At 40.9% G+C, this 8,360-nt stretch overlaps 1 pseudogene; it reads right to left on the reverse strand.

Annotated features, from left to right (window-relative positions):
• Positions 1-7,173: 7,173 nt before the first annotated feature.
• On the reverse strand, positions 7,174-7,907 carry LOC101335465 (protein ripply3 pseudogene; annotated as a pseudogene).
• Between the last annotated feature and the right edge of the window lie 453 nt (positions 7,908-8,360).

Below are 8,360 nucleotides of genomic sequence, written 5' to 3' on the forward strand. Positions count from 1 at the left end.
GGCTGTATGAATGGGGAGTGGGCTTGGGAACCTTCCTGCTCTCCTTTGCAGGCATTTCTTGGGAGATGGAAGCAGGGATTCACCATGCACAACTCAGAGTTATTCCTTCCCTAGACTGAATAGTGACCGTTACGGAAAAATCCCTAACCCTATTATTGTCCCTGTCTTTCCTATGGCTGAATTAAAAGAAAAAAATCATTAGGTGTGTGGGGAGCAAGCTTCCTTTCCTGTTAAATGCTATAAAGCCAAGCCTTGTGGGCAGCTCTGGCTGATTATCAGGATTTTCAAATTGACTCTTCTACTGTGTAGAAGGAACTTAATTCCGTATCTAATTTTAATCTGCATTCCACGGTCAGAAGTGTTGTGTTAAAGCGTTTGTTAACATTTAGAGAGGGGGAGCTGATGATATTGATCCTTCTTGTGTAAATTGGCCGAGGTGATCAATTTTGGGTTGTAAACTTTTGATGTTTAAATGCATTACCTTAATACCATTTAAGCACAGTCAATTGTCAACCCCATTAACCCATAGTGTACAGTCTGAACTTGGAATTCAACATTTCCAGAATGGTGACGTGAGGAGGGGAGTTTAGCAGTTTGCACACAGAGTAGATCGGCTGTTCCCTTACATGCCATTTCCTGTGTGTGCTGCTGAAATGCAATCATGGGGTCGTTGGCATAGTCAGAGTATGTTGCCGAGAATCCACTCTTCCTCCCTTATCCCATCCTGACTGCAGTCATGAGAGAATGAGCAGATTTGTATTAAGTTAGCATTCAGGCAGTTAGCATATAGGTAGGAAAGGATTAATAGTGGCATCTGTTGTTGCAAACCAACAGATAAACACAAAGACAAAATATTGTCAGTGTGAAGCTGCTGACTGACACCCAGAAGCTAAGGGCACAATGATTTCCACGGCCCAGATGGTTCTTGGACACAGGGCTGCTTTGACCTGGTGACCAGAAAATTGCCAACAAATAATCCCCTTCCAAAGGGCTTTCTCTGCCCTTTGCCCATGCAATACATTTCCTTCTATAAGGAAAGAACTTGATTAAATGCTGTATCAGTTAGGATTAGGTACAGCTGTGAGTGACAGAAACCCCAAATTAACAGTAGTTTAAACACACAAGATTTAACCCTCTTATTTGAGAAATCTAATGTTTGACAATCCAGGGCACGGTTGGCAATTCCATGAAGTTACCAGGACACGGTCTTCTCCCAGCTTTTAGCTCCATCATCTCTAGGCTGTGTCTCTCATGCTTGTAACCCAAGGTGATTGCTTAAACTCTGGCTATTGTACAACTTTTGCAGACAGCAGAAGGGAAGAAGAGGGCAAAGTATAGTGCACCATTTTCCCTTAAGGACACTCTTCAGAAGCCACACATGATATTTTCATTTACACACCAATGGTCAGAACTTAGCCACGTGACCATACTGAGGTACAAGGGAGGCTGGGGAATATAGTATTAAGCATGTGTCCTGCTAAAACTCAAAATTCTCTTACAAATGGAGAGAATAGATATTGAAGGTCAACCAGCTGTCTCTGTCCCAAGTGCTGTGTATGTTGCAGATGGGGACAGAAAAACTAAATCAAGCTTTTTGATTTTCCCCCAGCCATCATGGATCAACAACTCTCCATTTCCCCTTATCTTGACCAATCTAAAATGTTTACAGCCTCCTAAACAAAATGGAAAAGCATCCAGAAAGATCCAAGAGAAGGGGAAGGGGCATCTGTAACATCAGTATTTCTCCCCCAAGTGATTTCACAGCATTTTGTTTCACTTGATCATTGTATATGGCACAGTCTGGCCATCAGCTCTGTCTCATTTTTACTCTGATAAACTAGGAATGTGATGGGGGCGTGGGGGCAGTGTGTTTGCCACTCTCATTAAAGCATACCAGTGGAACTATTAATCTTTTTAAATAAAGGTAACTCACATGTGATTTTGGATACTCCAGAAGGCACCTACCTACCTACCTACCTACTTATCACACCTACCACACCAGATGTCCCGGTTGCCTGTGAGAAGTTTCATGAAAACTTAAAGTCTCAAGGTGTCCCTAAACCATATGCCCAGTGTCCAAGACCCAGTTCTGGGGTCACTAGGTTCTCCTGGGGTGAAACATAGTCCTTTTCTTAGAAATCCTTTCTTAGGAACTAAGAATTCTTATTTGTTTGGGGAGGTTTGTTGCACACATTTTCAAAAATGAAGAAATCGCTAATAAGGATGATTCTCAACTTGTGGATTAACCATGCTTAATGATTCATCCCAGACAGGCTTTGCACAACTATTACATGCTTCTCGACCATCTCTGTGACTGCCCATTTACGTTGGCTGATGGAATGCAAATTTAAGTTTAACAGAAGCCTAAGCAAAATATAATTGAGAAGGTAACTTTCCCTGAAATGATATACAAGGTAAAATAGAAATGATTTCAAAATTATCAGTGTCACATTCATTGATGTGGATAATCAAGAAATGACTATACAGAAAAGTATTATTATTTTGGGCCCCAGTAATTCAGAATTTGTAATTAAATTTCTACCCACTTCCTGTTCAAACTACTATTGCACTATCTCTGAACGAATAGTTAGTTCAGCAACTGTAACAGTGTAAAGAAGATTGCAAAAGGGCGTGTTTCACCTAGGAGGGATTGATCTCTTTTTAAGGGCTTTGACACATTAATTATTTGCATGCAAATGAGTGCTACTTATTTCAAATGAGTCTTATCTTGTCATTAAAACTCTTATAACATGACCTCATTTGGAAACATTTGTTTACCAGTTAGTTTGTTATTAGGTGTTATTGCAAATAATAAAACTACATCTAATCTTTTAAATACGTAACTTAGACCCTTCACAAATTGAGATTAACCCTCCCTGTATTTGGCCTGTATCACTGAGGTTTCCCTGTATGCATGAAGATATATTTAGCTATCCATAGGCTGAACCTAACCCATTTATAGATCAGCAACTATTTCGGCAAATGGGCCAACTAGCCCTTCTGTGTGCAGAAAACATTCAGGATAATTGAAAACTACCTGAAATATTTATAAGCTTTGAACGAGTTCAGTGAAGGCACTGGTCAGACATTCAGACTTTGATTCTAGTCCAATTACATCAAGTCACAGCCAATGATCTCAAATGATTAGAATGGCACTGAAAGTTTTTGTTTTTGTAGATCTAACCAGCTCAGTCACAAATCTGAGTAATTAGATATGTTTAATATGACTAAAACCAACAAAATATCATTTATCATACATTTAATATCTATGGCTTTTTGGTAAAGTAGATCATGTAATCCAGCTAGTTGCTTTATTATTAATTAAGTCCCAAGACTTAGTCCCTTGGCTTAGCAAATATGCTCACTAGGGAAGCAGTGTTTCATTTAATTAAGAGCATAAGACAACAGAGTTCAGACTCCAGATTTTCTCCTTCTACCTTAAGCATTCTATTAGTTAGTCTCCTCACTTATAAAATGGGGACTCCAGTCCCTACCTCAAGAGTAAGGGCTTAGCATAGTGCCTGGAAAATATCATTATTATAGCTGTCATTAGGATTAGTGATAATATTTACTGAATTGACATGGAAAGGTAGCAGAACTGAAGAACTTTAAAGGGGACAGACAGTCCTATTGGTGGCTAGTTGCAACAAGCTTAACCAATGAAGCTCCCAGTCATCAGCCATTGACCATTGCACAGTGTTTAGACCTCAGTTAACCTTTTTGTACATTGATACTACTTGAAAACCCATCATGAACCGTGTGTGAGTGTAACTGAAAAGGTCACTGTGGGATCAATAGTACCTTCCAAACTAAGCACATGTGAAGTCTGTCCTCTGATTAGTGAGCATGGCCACTATCCAAATTGCCTGCCACCTAGATTCTTCATATGCCACAACATATTGTATACATGTAAGAAATTCCCAGACTCACGGCATTTCAATAATTTTGAAGACATGTTCATAGATCACGATTGCCCAACAGAAAACCTCCATACAGCATCCGTTGAATAGAACAAAATAACAAGATGAATGAAAGTCTGTCTAGAGTCAGTCACCTAAGCATGTTGTTTGTGGTCTTTTACTGAATGGCACACCTTTCAAAAAGCAGTGTTTATTCCTCCTCAACATCTTAATCTAAGAACACTGTATAAACTATTTGCCAATCTCTAACCCTTGAAAAGTATTTATCGGTACATTACCCACAGGAGCACCCCTAGGTGCATGTGAGGAATTCAAGGAAAGAGATCAGTCCTTGATCAGACTCTAGCCATACAAATTAAGAGGTACAATTTGTCAGAGGAGAAAGAGGGGAACTGGAAGCTTCACTAGCTGGTGTGTATGTCTGTGAGTTGTTTGGTGTATCACAAGGGATTTGATAAAAATCGTATTTAAACTACTGATGTTTGGGTATGATTTAATTATTTCAAAGAGAGTGAAATCAAAGTGATCCTTCTAATGACATCACTTTCATTTACTTACATTCCATTCATGCTGTCTTGAGTAGCAGCTAAATGAGCAGGGTTACACACAGAAAACGGTATTGCATATAACTCTGGGCATATTCAAAGGGAGGTGACTAGACAGCAACAGTCTCTATCCTGTATGTTGCAACTGGGAAACGAAAGGTGGTTAAACCTCAGCTCAGAGTACTGTCTAAGGCACCTGCTGCCACCAGGCTTTGTCTTGCTCAGAGCTCCTCATTCTATGGTGTTTTTCACCCTCCCTCCTATCACCATCCCAACTCTTTCCTGTCTAGAAACCTGACATCTGGACATTACTCTTAGGTTTTATTTATTACTAATCAGAGCATAAAAAATATCATTTAAAAGAAGTCTTCTTTTCTGTCTAGGGCCATGTGTTTTTGGAGTGCTCGTGGACCCACAATGAGATGTGGACATGAATTCACATTTGCCTGACAGCTTATATCATGTTGAGGTGAGGAAAGTTTGGGACAAAAAATATATAAGTTTATCTTAGGTAAATCACAGACATATAGGGTGACATGGCCGCCTCCCCCAAGGTCACATTATCACCGTGTAATAATGGGGAAGTCTGGCTATAGGAGTCTAATTTTCTCCACTTTTGAGATGGGTTAGGTAACAGTGACCTCCTTTTTTATTGATGGATTCTGAGGGCTATTAAATTAGCACTTCTTAAAGGGGATTAAATAAATACTAACCAGTAGTGTAAACAAATTTCACTTAAAACTATGAATAATGGAATCTGTGCTTCATTTATCGTTTCTGGCAATGCAAATATATCAGAGGAAGCCAGTCATTTCTTCAGCTTTCATGGAAAATTTGCAATTCAGAAATCATTCTTTGGGTTCTTTATGCCTTCCTGCTCAATCTGTCACTGACTGTTGAGATTAGTGCCTGCTTGGTGGTTCTGTTTCTGTTCCCCAGCAATCTGTTAGGAACTAATGGTAAATAAAAGGGTACTCTGATGAACAGTGTGGGCCTGAGGTTGAGAATGCAAGTTAGGCTGGAAAAGGTGAAGGACTGTATGCTGTGAGTTCAGTCTGGAAATGCAATCAGCAGACAGACCCACAATGGGAACTTCTAGGTCTAAATAAATCCCAATTTAATATTATTCCATTTTTCAGAATATACACTTAATCTTCCATCTGTGTATGCATGTCTAAGGCTCTGATACCCACGCACTAATCACAAACCCAACTTACAGCTTTTCCCGTTGGGGGATGCTCTATTCCTCATGCTTGAATATTATGGCTGGATGGCTGCATTGCAGAATGAGAAAGCACTCTTAAATGAAGGAGTAGATCAGCATCACAAATTCCTTTTCAAAATACTTTGGCCCACACAGTTTGGGTTGGATCATCCCACATTATGGATGTTATATCCATGTGCCCTCTCTAGGTGGCTGGCTTGGGCTTCTTCACAGAATGACAGTCTCAGAGTAGTCAAACTTCTTACGTGTAGACTAGCTTCCCCCAGGGCAAGTGTTCCAAGAGACAGAAAGTGGAGACTGCCATTTTTTAAAGGCCAAGCCTAGGAAGTGGCACATCTTCTTTTGTTCTATTATATTCTATTATTCAGAAAAGTCATACAGGCCACTCAATTTCAATGGAAGGAGAAATAGACCCCACCTCTTGATGAAAGGAGTTTCAAAGAATTTGAGACTGTTTATGATTGGCCACAGGATCCAAACTTATTTCTTTCCATATGGATAACCAATTGACCCACTAAAACCTGCATGGGGTCACTACCAACAAAAGACCACTTTAAACTTAATTTTCAGGGGAGATTTCCAACACCAAGTTTTGAGACAGGCGATTTTCTTTAGAATCCCTTGGTGTATGAGGAGGAGTATGTTTATTTCCAGTTTACCTTTGTACTGGGCACATAGCTTTTTGGAATCCTAATTTTATAAGAGAGTGGGTGTCTTATAGTAGATGCCCCACCTCGTTGACTCTGGTCTTATTTTTTTTTTTTTTTTTTTTTGTGTTTAAAAATATTTATGTCAAGTAGAAACTGGGAAGACAACCACATGTAAGACAGTTAAGTAGAAAAAAACTTTGACAAATACACTCATTTGGTCATCAAAATATAAAAAGCTGAAAATGATATTGCATTAGATACTTTGGTTGAAAACTGTTATTTTATGTGTATATGTATAACTGATTCACTTCGCTGTACAGCAAAAACCAACACATTTTAAATCAACTATACTCCAATGATTTTTTTTAAGTGTTATTGTATTCAAGTAATAAGCCCAAAGCAGTCCCAAACTAAGAGTTAAAGCTCTTCTATTCACACAGACAGACCTTAGACAAGAATCATATATATTTTTATCCTGAACGTTCCCCCCCAAATCCTTATCTTTTTATTTTTGTTACTCCTATGAAAATTATTCAGTGTTTTGTGTTTTTCATAAATAAATTTTTTTCAGAATGCCACTAAACAACCACATCAACCTTGGACAATATCTAAAATCACTTTTACGAAAGTGGAAATAGCTAAAGAAGAATTCTCCGGTTAAGTGAGAGGCGTGGGTGTGGGTGGGTTATTAATCGACATGGAATAATTTGTTGTTTGATCGGCACAGTGACATTGCTGAACGAGCTTTGAAAGTTGGCCTACCCGATAACAACCCATGTGGACTCAAACCTTTTCTTGGTCCTAGAATCCTTTCTCAAAGGTATAAATGAGGCTCAAAAAATCACCAAGAGAAGGACGAGTAAAAGTTGAGTCCTTGCCAAGAGTGTGGTGCTGGCCAGACAGTCAAGTTCTTGTACACCCAGTGGAAACACAAAGTGTCCTGGCACGGCTGTCCCCAAGGGATGTCCCCCAGGGCACATGTGAGGTGGGTCTGGTGAAGGAGAGACAGGCTTATTTGGATGAGGGGTATGCAGCACCTCTGGAGAGTCAGGGCCGGGTAGCGGACCCTTACCACCGAGGCCGCCATGGCCTCCGGGTTGCCGTCCTGGGTTTGTCAGCCTGTCTCTGCCCTTTCCTCCTGGGCCGCCTCCAGCCTTCTGGCACTGAAGGGTTTCTTCCTCTTGCTCCTCAACTGAATCTGACTCATTGCTGCAGAAGTGAATGGTGGCTTGCACAGGGAAACTAGCCAGCAGCTTCTCGCATGAACTCTGCAGACACTCTTGACGCTTAGAAATGGGTAAAAAGTCTTAACAGGATACTGAAACCCAAAGGCCCCCTTCCATCCAAACGTTTGTTGGTCACTCCCAAGCTCAAGCTCGCCTCGAGTTCTGGTGGGCTCAGCATCCTGGGGGTTGGGGGGGGGGGGTAGAGGGGTCAGGATCCAAGGTCTCCATGGTGTTTGGCTCTTGGGCCGGAGCAGTGGCGGTGGTACCCGGGGACCATCCTGGTGGCAGTGACTGACGCATCCTTGCGCCTCCTGGGCTCCGGCCGCCGGCTCAGGTCTCATAGTACCGTTGGCGCTCGCGCCCCTCCAGCGGCGCCAGCTATCCGCCACACCTTTAACTGCTCTGGCGAGGGCGCTCTGACTCTGGTCTTTATCTCTAATCCCCTACACCCCACAAGGTCATAAAAAGCTGAAAGCTCAAATTCACGGTTTTGTTAATGTTCTCCGAGCAAAAGCAAGCTTACTTCTCTGGGTTCCTGTTTTTGTTTTTGTTTTGCTTCCCCTGCATATTCCTTACTTTCTTGACAACTCATTTACGCATTTAATACACACGCACACACAAATAACACTGTTTAAAAAAATCAGAAATTAATGAATGCTAGCTTTATGGAAATAAAAAGGGTGGAGGAGATGAGAGAACAGCCTTGGAAAATCTGTGCTCCAGGAGTGTAGAATTCAGTGGCAGCTGTCATTGCTTCCTTAATCAGTGCAAGACATTGATTTGTTTTGTTTTGT

Source organism: Tursiops truncatus, chromosome X (genome assembly GCF_011762595.2).
Source record: "Tursiops truncatus isolate mTurTru1 chromosome X, mTurTru1.mat.Y, whole genome shotgun sequence".
Lineage (NCBI taxonomy): Eukaryota > Metazoa > Chordata > Mammalia > Artiodactyla > Delphinidae > Tursiops > Tursiops truncatus.